At 38.8% G+C, this 13,432-nt stretch overlaps 1 long non-coding RNA gene across 2 annotated transcripts; it reads left to right on the plus strand.

Moving 5' to 3' along the window:
* Window positions 1-713: 713 nt before the first annotated feature.
* On the plus strand, window positions 714-7,033 carry LOC129348242 (uncharacterized). Of its 2 annotated transcripts, XR_008600711.1 has the most exons (3): window positions 714-5,019; window positions 5,098-5,162; window positions 5,843-7,033. It is a non-coding gene; the product is annotated as an uncharacterized LOC129348242 (long non-coding RNA). The 2 variants fall into 2 exon arrangements; XR_008600710.1 differs by having other exon boundaries at window positions 714-5,162.
* Window positions 7,034-13,432: the final 6,399 nt, after the last annotated feature.

Consider the following 13,432-nt stretch of genomic DNA (forward strand, 5'->3'; position numbering starts at 1 on the left):
AAGATGAGAATTAAGCAGGGTATCTTTTCCACAGTTCCGGTACACAGTTTTGGCCATCTATTTTCTGCCAAATCCACAATCATTGATCTTTCACGTTTGCTTGATCAATATCCATTGTCAGATATGTTTTGCAATAGGGCTTGTGTTAACAAAGTGGGGGTGGGAGGGTGTCAGGTGACTTCAGACACCGTACAAGAACCAGTCCTTAACCCCATCATGTTGCACTGTGCAGCCCTGCCTTGTGCCATCTAATCAATCAGCTCTGATCAAACCTATCAGCTGCACTCAAGTCATGTTGTGAAAGACAACATACATGTGTTTATCCAGACATGACCAATTCATCATCATCTTTACCACTTGAATGTTATTACAGCATTCACACAGTTTTCTGTACACAGGCAGGAGCCATTGACAAAGTCATTGGACTCAGACAAGCAGTCTCATGTATTGTTCTAATATCTGCAGGTACAGTAAAAACAAACAAACAAACAAACAAACAGGAAAACAGCTATGGGAATGCTTCCATTGACTGTGACGAGTAGGGTTGCTAATGTTGTATGGGGAATTCTCCTGAAAAGCAAGCACATGGGTAAGTCACACTTGGAGGAGAAATTATTGCAGATACTGTATATAAAATGAGCTTATTCATGAAGGCAGGTGCAGTGGGAGGTGTAGGGTGGGGGGTGGGTGGGGGTGGGGGGTATAGTGCATGTCCTAAAAATACCTTTCAGTCAAAAATATCTAGATAAATGTAGAGTTAGAGAAAGAGCGTAGCCAAAAAACTTGTGTTTTCCTGTGGAAACAGGATGATTCTAAATACATACAGCCTGATTATTTTGTAGCTAAGAGAACTATCAAATAGACAAATGCAAAATTAGATTGTTGTCCATTCAATTTGAGTTGTATGGAATACGGGTGACATAAAAAAAAAAATCTCTGTAAATGACGAATATTTAAAATTACATTTCACAAAATGATTGAACAAAATGATCAAACTGGTTGGCTTGGCATAGTCAGTTTGTGATCACAGAGAACATCTCAGGTTTTCTATTGGAAATTTTTGATTTTTTTGTTAAATCACCACTTTAATATCAGAGAATAAATGAGATTTTGAGTTTTGTACATTTCCCACTTTAGTAATGGAAAGTCATGAGGGTGCATAATTTGTTTTGATCTACAGTGGCCCTCATATGTCATTGTATAATTAGACCCATAACTTAAGTCCTTAAGCCCATGTTGTTTCTGTTTATAAATGAAAAATAACCAGTAAAATCACAGAAAAAAGTAGGATGAAAAATAGAATGTGTTATAAAAATGGTAATTACTTCTTTTAAAATTTTTCATTGTAAAAACACACTATTGTTTAACTGTATTTAAATCCATAAAAAAATTGTTACATTACAGATATTTGTTGATATTTAAAGAAAAAATATGTATATTAAGGATTGCAAATAGTAAATTACCACATCATTAATCTTTATCTTATGATGTGGATTTATGATTTATGATGCTGTTTTTTGAACATTACAGTAATCCACAGATTTTTTAAAATTTATTTTTCTTTTTTGTTTGTTTTTACAGTGTAGCTACAGTATTTCTTCTACATTTTCATTTAGCAGACTTTTATCCAAACCAGCATACATCTGGGAGTAGATGCAACACAAACAAGGATCTAAATTTCTAAAGTTTTAATAATGCAGTTTCTTAGACTACTAGTTTGAAAAATAGTGTGTGAAGACATTCCTGCAAGCTTAACTTCTAATTACAAAGGATTTGGGAATCTTTCTACAAACCAGTGCTGTCTTTTTCCATTAAAGGTGTGACATCAACGCTTCCCATTCTTGAAGAGAGTAAAAGGAGAACACGTCTTCGCCCGTCTTATCACTGTGGCACTGGGGATTGTGTCGAACAGTGCTAGCAATCTCTGGTCGGATATGAAGATCTTAAATCTTAACCCTTTAAAACTTCACTTGAGACACTGTTTTCTTCACAACCAGTTGTAAGGTACAAATATCGTAAGTATCGAGGAGATCTGATTGACTCAGAGGGTGCGTTTTTACAGCAGAGATGCTGGCTTTGAGATGCACTCCGAAGGCTAATCCCACTCTCTGAGGAGAGAGGCAGGTATTGGCTTTGATGATAGAAATGGATTAAACAGATTACATTAAAGGCCAGTCTAATTAAACCAATCTATCCTGATTCTGCCACTGTAAGATAAATGATGAGGGGGCCAGATAGTATATATAGGTCGTGTGTTTGTGTGTCTGACTCTGGGTTTCTCTGTGGACATTTACAGGCTCACTTGGAAAATACTGCAAGAGCACTTTCTTCTTGTTGAAACCTCTCATACTGTACTGAAGTATAATCAGTTTGAGAGGTATTCAAACTACATATGTACAATTCGTATCTAATTTTTATCCCAGAGCTGTCCAATCCATTTCCCCCCTGCACACACAAACAGACACACGATGTGCAATAAAAAACTGAGTCTTGCACTGGACTGCACTTTACCACTCATCCTACTGCCCATTTGCACTAATTCTGTTTACATATTTAGATATTTTGAGGATTTTTATTTTATTTGTGTATAGTGTGCCTTTTATTTATCTTTTATCTACAGTTGGGAGTTACAAATCGAAATTCCGCTGTGTGGAAACACAGTGACAATAAAGATTCTTGATTCTGTTCATGTCTGTGTGCTTAAACCAATCATCTACAACATCAACGCCACCTGTTAAATATTGTATAGGTGCAAAACAGCTCTAACTCACTGAGACCTGAACTTGACAGACTTCTGAAGGTGTCCTGTGGTATTAGACAGAAGAATGTTAGCAGCAGATCCTTTAAATCCTGGAAGTTGCAAGGTGGGGTGTTCCAAGGACCAGAATTGTTTGTCCAGCACATCCCACAGATGCTCATCTGGGCAATTTGCAGGCCACGTCAACACCTTGCACTCTTTGTCATGTTCCTCAAATCATTCCTTTGCACTGGGCAGGGAGTGGTATCCCATGAAGGAACAGAGTTGCCATGATGAGGTGCTGTGTCAAAATAACCTTTCTATGACAGTCACCACTTTTTTTTTTTTTTTTTTTTTTTTGCAGTTTTTTCTGCAGTAGCTCATCTGTGGGATTGCACCACATAGGTTAGCCTTTGCTCTCTATGCATGAGCCTGGGGCACCAATGACTCAGTTGTCCTACCTTGAGCCACTTTTGGTAGGTACTAACCACTCCAAACCAGGAACACACCACAACTGAGTCCTCGGCAAAGTTGCTCAGACCTTTACACTTGACTAATTTCCTACTTCTAACACATAAACTTTGAGAACTGACTGGTCACTTGCTGCCTAGTATATCCCATCCCTTGACAGGTGTCATTATAACAAGATGATCAGTGTTGTTCACTTCACTCTTCAGTGAAGCGTGGCTGACAAATGTATGCAAGTTGTTCGCCATATTTGTTCATTGTTGTTGCATTATTAAAGGTCAACCTCCAAGTTTGGTTGATTCCAGTACCTTTTTGTGGTTGATCCTCTCTTGCACATTGTTGCTCATGGGTAACTACAAAGGTGTTGGAAATTGAAGCATTACTTTTCCATATTATTATTATTTTTTTAATCTTTTAAGTTAGATTTCCTCCGATCACTGTAAATTCTTCAAGAGGAAAAAAGGTTTCAAAACACCTCTACAACCTGCTGTAAGATGCAAGGTCTGACTAAAAAGTAAAGTTAGTGAAATATCCACATTCATGCATTGCTGATCTTAGTCAAGCTTCAAATCTTTACAAGTTGGTTTTCAAGACTGAATAAATTTTAAAATGTGAATGTATCCTTTGAAAATGTTTATGGATAATGTAAATGTATGGCATGGAAACATGCATGACAACCAGTACCATAAAATGTTGCTAATGCACCAAATTAATTTCATTAGTTGGAGGTTCATTGGAGAAATTTTGCACTCCATTATGGTCTAAAATCTGTTTCAAAGCATTAACAGTCAAAGGCAGAAAATTGAAATTATTTCCAATAAAGGGAACACAGAAAACTTGGAACTGTATTGCAAAAAAAGATAAAATATGTGGTCAAGAATTTTTTATGCCATTGCTCTCCCTCACTTCCAACAGTGATGCTTCAAACAAATCAAATTCTGATCACTTATGTAAGAGTGGTCAGCACAAAAGAAATCAGTTCTACACCAGCACTTTGGAACCCATCTGTCTCAGTACTAAAGCTTATACTTTGCCTTCTTCTTTAACTTTTGGAAGATTACCTGTGTGTGTGTGTGTGTGTGTGTGTGTGTGTGTGTGTGTGTGTGTGTGTGTGTGTGTGTGTGTGTGTGTGTGTGTGTGTGTGTGTGTGTGTGTGTGTGTGTGTGTGTGTGTACCTGTCCTTTTAGACAAGGTTATTATTGACGATGTCAACTTGAAGTGAGTGTGAGAGGGTGACCTTTCCTTCCAACCTTGCTATCAATGTGAACTTGTTAAGCAGGACTGTTTAATTAGCAGTGGAATAGCAATCAGAGAGGAGTCGGAGACCTCTGTAGTCATAGACATGGATCAATGGTCTTCAGGGAGCCTTTGCACACAGCAACAGGAGACCTTTACACACACTGTGTGTAATTCTTTATGCTGATGCATACTTACATATGCATGCAATTATACATTAAAATGTACTACTCTAACTTTCATTTGAACATTCTGCTAGCAGTTTAGTAGATTTTGTTGATATTTAGATAGGAGATTGAAAAAAAAATGTATCGTTAGCAATCATTTTATCCAAAAACCTATAACTAGTGTAACCCGCCTAAAAAGGGGTTAACTAATAATCTTTATTCATTTCAATTATTATTTGTCCCTGTGTTGCGTTTTTGAGTCATTTGTATTTTTATTTTGAAAACCGGAAGTTTATTTTATATAGAAACCGGAAGTAGTGCTCTGTAATACTCACTCTCGCCTAGCGAGTTAATACGTCTGGAGCCCAGGCTTCTGTTTTCTCCCGTGTGGGTGTTAAACGAGGGAAAAGGGTATGCAAACCTGGTTCTTTTTCTTTGACACTTCAAATTTATTTGTCAATGATGTAAACCTGTGTAATTTCATTTTAGAAGTCCGAGGACCGATAGGGAAGCATTGTGTTGCCCTGGTTTTCTGGTAGAAACCCCCTTCCTTGGTAAGCTAGCTCTGAAAAGTTCTCTGTGATTGTGTGTGTGGAAAACACCACGAGGTGAATGATGCTAGGCTTTTGCACATTTTATGTTGTTTCTGGTGAATGTATTTCATGTAAAATGAATTTATTTTATGGTTTAAAAAGAGAATTCATACAGATTTTGTATATTTCACTAAAATAGGCACTTTGTGAAACTTTTACACTGTTAAGCGCATGGTCATTTTCTTTTGTGATTAACTCACAGTGAAGTTCATTTTAAGTAAATTAACATGGTTAAAAGCAGCAAAGCTGTAATACATGTCAATGTTGTCATTTTAAAAACAATGTGTTTCATTTATTTTCATTTTAAATGAAAAAGTTAAATGTTAAAAAGAGATACTACATGCTGAAAAAGTGAGTTATACGTATTACCTTAAAGGTAATGTGTCTTTCATAAATTAGTGAGTTCATAAGTAAAATGTGGTCCCATTATTAAAATTCACTGTAATTACTAAGGGTTAAAATGCTATATTTTGACTGTTTTGAATTGATTAATGGGAAAATAATAATTGTTACGTTTTTGTAAACAATACTACTTCATTTTCCTAACTGAAATGGAAGTTTTAATATTGTACAACACCTGGAAACCTATTTAGATTATTTTGCTCATATTATCCTGGATTATAAACCTGTTCTTCATACAGGTCAGGTCTTTTTGTGATGCAAGAAAGAATCGAGAAATACCAGTCATCCCACAAGGCGGACTGGCGATCCATTTGATGGCGAGCCTCCCATGACGAACTGTGGAAGTCCACCACACCGCTTAGCAAGTGGATCTGGTGGTAGGATCGTGTAAATCTTGTTGTCCAACAACAAGATACCCTTCCTGCATACTTACTCATGACTTTTGACTATTCCCCCTGACTTTTGACTTGAACAAATCTTGGATCGGCAAAGATCAGTACTCATAAGGAACACTTTGAAAAAGACAATTTATTTCATTTTTTTGTTATTGGGCCCATGGTTCTGTGCACAGTATTTTTTGTACACTGTTAAAAATAATTTTTGCAAAACTAAAAGTTACAACTTTACCACTTTAAATCTGTGTTGCTTCGTTATTACTTAAACTCACAGCTCCTTACGAACCTAGTAGTGACGTGTACATACCCTGAAGTGGGTTACACTAGAAATATGTTCTTACAAAAACATGCCCTAGGATGGGACATATAGCATCTTAAACTGTCTGATAGTAAAAACTCTGCCTGTACCGAAGCTGGAATTTGGGGATTAACATATACAGAAGCCCAAAATTTCCTCTATTTGTGATTGTTGAACTTTTCATTTCAACTTCATGGCAATTAATATGCTTCTTCTGAGTAAACCTGCTGCAAGATTTTGTAAACTGGATGCAAGGATTTTAGTTTGGCCACTGATGTTGGATGACAAAGCACTGATTTGCATTTGATGTTCAAATTCATCCCAAAGATGATGGATGTTGCTGAGGTCACAGCGCAAGCTACTGAAGTTCTTCCTAAAATCTTTATAGGCAAGTCTTACCACTGAAGACCTAAGAAGACCATGTCCTGTATTAATGAACATGTAGACAGCCATAGCTGCAACTTTTGGTGGTCACCAGAACATAAAAATTGCATGGATTAAATTTGCAGGCAAATCTGAATAGAATTGTTTAAAAGATTTAGTGACTGCCCCAAAAAAGGGTTTAGAAAGCATTTTTCCATGCAAGTTATACCTCTACTATGTTGGCACATATTTTCATGCCACTTTCTTATGTCAGTGCAACAATAAACTGTAGCAAAGCAGATGATTGGCTTTTTGGCAGTAGGCATGAAACATGCCATCCAACTTTCATTTTGGTAATAAAGAATTGTCCCTTGGATTTTGCTTACTGTTTTCCCTAAGTGGCTCTTGCTTGTTTGTATTTCTTTAAACCAATCCTGATCCTCAAAATTGTGACTTGGCTTTGGTGGAACATTTGCATGCAGGGAGGTGAGCATGAGTATTACAATGGCTATTCACAGAAAAAAAAAAAGAATGGTCCAAATGTTTGGCAAAACTTCACATTTTTAATGTGGTAAGTTGCAGTGCAGAGGCTGTGTCCCATAGTGAAGCAAATTTTGTTTATTCCATAAGAGGAGAAGAAAGTGCAGCCAGTTGCAGGATTCTACCTGCAATCTACATCTGTGAATCTACACTAGACACCAAAAGACATTTCTTTAGACAGCTGACTTCACCGAAACAGCCCCAAACTCATAAGTGTCCTCATACTTTCAGCCTTGTAGTGTCGGCTTTTTTACAGGATTCACAAATTCCAAGCCACCAGTGCCTGCTAGATAATATCCTCCCCACATCCTTCCCACCCTAATAACTGCAAACGCCACCGCAAGACTAATATCCCACTTTTATTGAAAGCTGAGTGTACTGGAAAACTGATAAAACAACCCTGGTTGACATGCATACGTACACGTGCTATCAAAAGTGTGTGCAAACACGTGTGTTTAAGCTCCCACACAGATACACAAACATCCAGGCAAAGAAATGTGAGGCAGGAGCCAACTGCGGCTGCACCTGGTGGGATCCAAGCGAAAGTGAGAAGCATAAAAAAAGAACTGAATGCTCAGGTCTGTCGATCTATTTTTACCACAGAGCAGGGGCCAGAGAGACAGAGAGAGAGAGAGAGAGCTTCCTGCATAATGCATGGCCCTGTAGAACAGCAGTGGCTTTTACACTGCGCTCTCTCATCGGGCTTCCAGGTGTCTGTGCTGTCTGTCAAACAGGCAGCGTATAGCAGAGCCAGGTGCTCTCACACGGTGCTCTGGTTGAGCTTTCTCAGGGCACAGGACCACCAGCCAATCCAGCTGCTCGTTCCCTCTCCAAACACAAGACCTCACCTGTAGTTTCATTCAAATGGAGCTCTGAAGTGTAAGCTGCCAGGAGAAACAAGTGCAGATCCATACACATTAAACATAGCCTCTGCTGAAATAGGATATTTGGAAAGTAGAGCTTTTGTTGTATTTTGAAAGTAGAGCTTTCATACAGCTTAGACAAATCTGCATTATTGTTTTGTTGTTTTTGTGCAGTGGCAAGTCATGAATTCAACTTACACAAACACAATACAATTCAATTCTTTTCTGTCAGTAAATAGATTGTCAGATTTATACACTGTAAAAGCCAGTTCATCTCTTCCGTTTTGTCTATTATTGAGTCCTAAAAATCTTATTTAGTAAAACAAGTGAGGCCAGTGCGACATGTTTTCAGTATGGATCGATTGTTTAAAGAAATTTCTCAAATCAAGTGTCAATTGTGCCTTATTCAAGACCATATTTTGTCTTCTTTCAAAAGGCTAAAACTTTCTTTTTTTTTAGAAAATGTCTTTTTAGACTCAACAATAGACACAGAGATTGTTTTTCTTTTCTCTCCTTAAAATGACCAAATTTGATTTGGGAGCAGACTGTCTGAGCATTCCTTACTGGGGTTGGGTTGCTGCTGGGCAACACAAGGAGAGAGACTAATGAAAGCTTGATGAGGATGCACCTCTGAATCCACCAGCATGATTAGTCTTTAATTACAGAGGGCCACCTCGACATATTCCCGATAATTGGAAATACCTAAGCACTTGGCTGCTTGTGGCACGGAACCAAAGAATCCATGGTTCACAACCCTTTGTAGGACAAGCCACATTTTGATTTTAGATGACCACTGGAGATTTTAAGGCTTCAGCAGGTCAGCTGCAAAGTAACCTTAGCAAGGAGTTCTTGTTTTCACCTGCGATAGTGACAGAGCGTACTGAGCAGGAGCGTGGAATAAGATGGTGAGTGAGGCTTTAAACTTGGAGTAGCTTCCTAGTATGCTGGCATCTTCACTTTGCCAGATGTGACAATAACATCCCTATATGGCTGCCAGACTCCTACAAGACACCCACGGGCATTGGCAGCTCCCTCGGTTAAATCTTCTGTTGCACAACCACATGGAAAAAAGAGGCTTTATGTTCTACTGGTTAGGTGAATCAATGCCTTGCCTAAAGAATCAGTTTTCCTTTCATTACAGACACTTCAATCCAGCTCTTCGCATCGTTTATACCGTCCTTCAGTGGCAGGAGCTGAGGCTTAGTTGTTGTATATAAAACAAAGACCACATTTCTTAAAGGTGTGCTTTTGTGGATGAAGAGCACAACAATAGACAATTCAAGGGAAAGCTTATAAGCTTGCAGGATGTTGAACAATGACACAGTGTGCTTCAAATGTCTGTAAAAACCTGTCCTGTCGTCTTGTTTTTGTTCATGCTCAATTTTGCTTTTCACATTTAATTTCCATTTCCATAATAATAATCTTTTTGAATGTTAATGTTCAAGTCTGCAAAACAATTTTGAATTGAGCTGTCGGACACCTAAAACTAAAAGCATTTCTGTGCATATGAAGCACATTTATGTGCGTGGAATAAATAGCATGTACACCTATAAAGGTCAACCACTTTTGATAAGTTAGAATGCTATACATGCATGTTTATAATAACATAAGATAATATTATGGGATGATTTTAAACCTGTTGTCCAACTAGATTTAAATAGATGATATCATTTGAGGCAGATAAATGGAAACAGCAGAAGGGAACTGTCAGGATCCCTGCTTGAGCCCCTACCTGGCTCCCCTTCACTGTCTCTCTCTCTCTCCCTCTCCTGTCATTCAGACTCGTCTGCCGGACTGTCAAGCTGAAAGCACGCTCACGTGACCACGTTGTGGCCCACTGTTGAGCGCTGTCATGTGACAATGTTGTGACCCGCTTGTGACCACACTCCATGCTTGCGATTTTCAGATGCAGCGTGTCTACATCCGGGAAAATCGGATCTAGTGGACATGCACCTTGAGAGTGGCTGTGCAAGGCCATTATAGCAATTTTGTTTGTTTTAAATTCTCATTGTAAACTGGTTGTTTCATATAAAGGGGCAGATTAGACTACATAAGTTTATTCTTCTTTCTCCTCCCTTTCATTCAGAACTTTGGAAACTTTTATTTTTGTATTATATTGAATCATTATTTTTTCTTTATCAAGTAATGAAATTTAAAAAACTGAACTAAACTAAAAGCCCGGGTTTTTCCTCCATACAGTGCCGGATCATAGACACTCATTTGCCTGCTATTGTCCAAGCTGTCTCCAAGCAATGCTCTGATCCTGCCCACAGCCAGCCTTTACCTGCCGCTGGCCTCCAACCTGTCCTTGTGTCGGTTCCCTCACGCCAAGTTGGGTGACCACCTTGCGTCGGTGACCCACTCGCCTCCTTGCTTCTAGCAGTGCCTGCTGCCGGTTCCGCAATGTAAAAATACATTATTTTGAATCCTCCGCCTGTCTTTGCCTGCACCTGGATTCCTAGACACCCCGTGAAAGGGACAACTTGACTGAGAACATGTAATCAAGCATGTGTTTATCAACTCAGCTTTTCTATTGTTTAAGTTATGCTGCTTGGGATCCCCTAATATGGATAGTATGTCCATTTCATTCCACAGTGTATGTGCATTAATTCTCTTATATTTGCCAACAATTACCAAAAATAAACATGTGTGGAATGTGTGCTTAGACTGATATAATTATACAACATTTTGAAAGAAATTGTAGAAAAAAGCTCTCTGAAAGTTCAGTGGAAAATAACACTGTAAATATGCAGGTCTATTCCTAACATTTTTTAAGTAGATACTTAATGAATGATACAGGAAACTAACAAGATTTTGCACATATCCAACTCAAGTATCTGCCTAACTTCTGTCACTGTGATCAGACTGCCTGTTTTTTTTTGTTTGTTTGTTTGTTTTTTATTTACTGAAGTGAGTTGATAAGTTCCGTTCTTGCAATAATGTCATTACTGTAAATATTTTTACACTGAAGCCACAAAAACTGAAAACTTCCTGTAGCAAGCCACTTCTTACAAGTATAAAAGGTTTCACAAGATGAAATTATATTTTCCAGAAAAAAAATGTAGCAACACCCCAATGGTGCTGGATTCATCTCTAGCATGGCTGTTTTGTTTCCAATAATTTCACTCTAAAAACTGAATCTGTTCTGTTTGCAGTGTAGAAAAGCTTGTAGGTTAATGAAGCTACACATTAACACTATCACATCAGAAGATATAAATAATTGATGAAGGTGCAACTGCTGTGCCACATGAATGAGTTACACACAGCCTCACACTCAATTTGGAGAAAGCATGGATTTGTGTTATAATACAGGGCAGATTTCAAAAGTTATGCATTTGTGTGGACTGGCTTTGTCACTTTACTTTTGCCACAACTCTGCCATGGGGGTTTACGAAGAACCCAGGTACAGTCACGAATGAGGATGACGAGATCAGTAAACAGAAAAAGCCTTTATTTGTCACAAGTGCATTTTACAGCATATCCAATTGAGGTCAGAGTGCAGGTTCAGCAATGGTACAGTGTCTCTGGAGCAGGAAGGATCAAGCGCCCAACAATGGCAGCATTTGCATGTGATCCTCTGACGTTTCTGATCAGTAGCCCAGGGACTGAACCATTGTGCCACTACTGCTAATGCACAGTGAAGTGACGAGATCAAAGAACAAATAACGACACGAGAGAGTGAGCAACTAACAAACTAAACTCAAGACCAACTGAGCTATGATCTCAGAACACTGAATAAAGCAGACACAAAAACTAACTGGGGGCAAGCAACAGATAATCAACAAATGTGAGAGCAGCATGGTAAGAAGAACTCAGAGGAGTAACGTAAGGAATTTATCAGGACTGCCTTAGGGAACTATTTAAAAAATGGAACTGACAAGGCACAAGGCAAACTTAGCTAGCAGATCGGAGCTGGTGCAGGCAGGAAAACCAGGATGGCTGGTTCTGAGTGCAGGGGTTCTAAACAACATGGCAGGCTCTGAAAGCACCAGATTGATGAGAAAACAAGGCAGGGAACCATGTGTTGAAGTCAACAATCTGGCAGCAAATGAGATCAGAGCCGGGATTTTATCGTGTGAGTGTAATTTGTGCCAGGTGAGCCAACCTCTGCTCAGGTGCTCATAGTAGCTGCTGATTAGGCAGCAGGTCACATAGACAGACAGAGAGAGGGGAAAGGAGGATTAGAGACTGCCAGCAAATCAGGTGCTGGGACAAGGATCCTGACATGATGAGGTTAATAATTGTTTTTCAGAAAAATGTCTCAATGCTATTAGATGGATTGCCAAGAAATTAGGTTCAGGTGAAAACTCTGGGGATGTTATAGGGGTCAACTACGATGTTCAGACATACCTGCAAATCATCAGCATATTAGCATTACCACTATAAGCATGTTCCCTGCTGCTAGCATGGTTATAGACCCTTATTGAGACAACAGTTAGCTGGCTACAGATTCACAGCATGACTCTGTATGACCATGTGTTTGTGAACCTTTATGAATATGTGCTGATGTGAATGCGGCCCTTTCTCTCACATTAAGACCATTCAGCACTGCTGTGAACTCACATGCAAGCTCATTTCCATCACACAGAATGAAAATGACGATTGAAAAGCGCTCATTGGACATGCGACCTTTATTGAAAAATGAATCTTTCGCTTCTAATTTCATAATGTGTCTCCAAGATTGACATAGTAGGTATAGTTAGGTAGATAATGTGCAGGCTGTCTGTAATTACAGATAAAAGAACATTAAGTTCGACAGATACATGTAAGCTTCTTGATGAAGGTGCCCATTTCAATTAGGGAGTATTAAATGAAACAAAGAACCTTATGGGAGTTTCTCACTGCCAGACCCAAGGAGAATTAATAGACAGCATAGGGCCATTTACCAGGGAGTAATTACTCCCTAATTATCCATTAGTTATTCGATTACCCTTTTATCAGCTAGTCATGGTCAAAAGGCAGGAATAGCGGATAAGTCATCACCTTGGTTGGTAACAGATGTAATTAACATGCTCCCTCGGAGGAGGACAACCAAAGTGTGCATTCAGGCAAAGTTAAAGTATGCTGGCCCATTTCTTGCATTTGATCAAAGAGAACGATAAATCAGAGGCCTTTTTTATTCACCCAAGGCTAGATTGCTGCAAATAGCAGAAAGAGGAGTGTGTAAATTAATTCTCCTGCCCACTTTCGCCAAGTTGGTTTGCACATCTAACTGTGGCAAAGCTAAATCAGCCAGTCCTTAAAAGGGCTCCGGTCAGTGAGAGGAAAAGCAAAAGGGTTATGTGAATGTACTCTGGGCACTTATTGTTAACAAACTGAATGGCTCTGTGATTGAGACTTGATAAGGAATCAGAAAATATTCTATGTGAC

Source organism: Amphiprion ocellaris, chromosome 24 (genome assembly GCF_022539595.1).
Source record: "Amphiprion ocellaris isolate individual 3 ecotype Okinawa chromosome 24, ASM2253959v1, whole genome shotgun sequence".
Classification (NCBI taxonomy): domain Eukaryota; kingdom Metazoa; phylum Chordata; class Actinopteri; family Pomacentridae; genus Amphiprion; species Amphiprion ocellaris.